The following is a 1,087-nucleotide window of genomic DNA, read 5'->3' as shown; positions in this document are numbered from 1 at the left end:
GCATAAAAAGTGAGCTTAAGCTCCGACTCTATTTTCAGTACAAATTCTTGGGCTTGAGCTCACCCCTTCAGTGCAAAAATTGAGTCTGAGCTTAAGCTCACTTTTTATGCATAAGGCCCAATATTGTGGATCAGATTACTCTAAGCGCTTGTGTTGTTTACCAAGAAAATTAAGCCCTGTTGGTTTTTATTTCTGTATCGCATCGCGGTGAGTTTCTATTTCTTGGTAATTCGGTTTGTGAAATGGTAAAAAAGTTATTGAAATTTATTTATTTGATGTATTTAACATTTGATTAATGCAATTTTCTGTCTTTTCAGACTATTAATTACAAGCACAGCATCATCAACGGTGATTGCAAGAACTACTGCAATCCCTGCGGTTTTTCCTCTTGGTAAATGCGTTCTGGTCGTGACCAAAGGTGGTCTTCCAAATCAGCCGGGAATAAGGTTAGTAATTTTCAATTTTATATCTTTGTTCGTCGACATTATAGGACATGCCATCATTGCAGGCTATTGTTGCAGAACAAAATGCCCCAACCACTGCTGTGGTAAATATGTACCAGCAGTAGGCATGCAAAAAAAAAACATCGATGCATCGGAAACATCGATGTTTGCTATTCGATGTATCGAAAAATCCGATGTTTTGGACCTTCCAATATACATCGATATATCGATGTATTTTTTTTCGATGCATCGACTTTTGTGTGCAATGTACACTGTACCAAGGCGAATTTATACAAGGTGGTGTTAACAGAACAAAAAAAAATTAAACTAACAAATTATACGCACACTGACAATCGATACAAAACAAAATTGCAGCAAACACATCATTTAGACAAAAGGTACAAAGTCGTCGTGAAATCATCGGATCCGATAAACCACCTTGTATAGATTCGCCTTGCACTGTACATACTAAAATTATTTTGTATGTTTTCAAACTCTTCGCTCCAGTAACTATTCTGTATGTGAATTTTTCACGATTTATGCACTTTTAGAATATACATTATATTAATACTATCCAAAATGTCATTGCATTAATTAATTGCTTCTTTATTAGTAGAAACATTTGGTGCCAAAATACCATCTAC

At 35.3% G+C, this 1,087-nt stretch overlaps 1 long non-coding RNA gene across 1 annotated transcript; it reads left to right on the top strand.

The window, feature by feature from the left end:
• The first annotated feature begins 202 nt into the window (after positions 1–202).
• Positions 203–573, top strand: LOC118754327. The gene is made up of 3 exons (XR_004994879.1): positions 203–245; positions 318–446; positions 509–573. It is a non-coding gene; the product is annotated as an uncharacterized LOC118754327 (long non-coding RNA).
• The last annotated feature ends 514 nt before the right edge of the window (positions 574–1,087 follow it).

Source organism: Rhagoletis pomonella, unplaced genomic scaffold (assembly GCF_013731165.1).
Source record: "Rhagoletis pomonella isolate Grant_MI unplaced genomic scaffold, Rhpom_1.0 Rhpom_scaffold_03711, whole genome shotgun sequence".
NCBI lineage: Eukaryota > Metazoa > Arthropoda > Insecta > Diptera > Tephritidae > Rhagoletis > Rhagoletis pomonella.
This window is presented reverse-complemented; position numbering and strand designations above follow the sequence as displayed.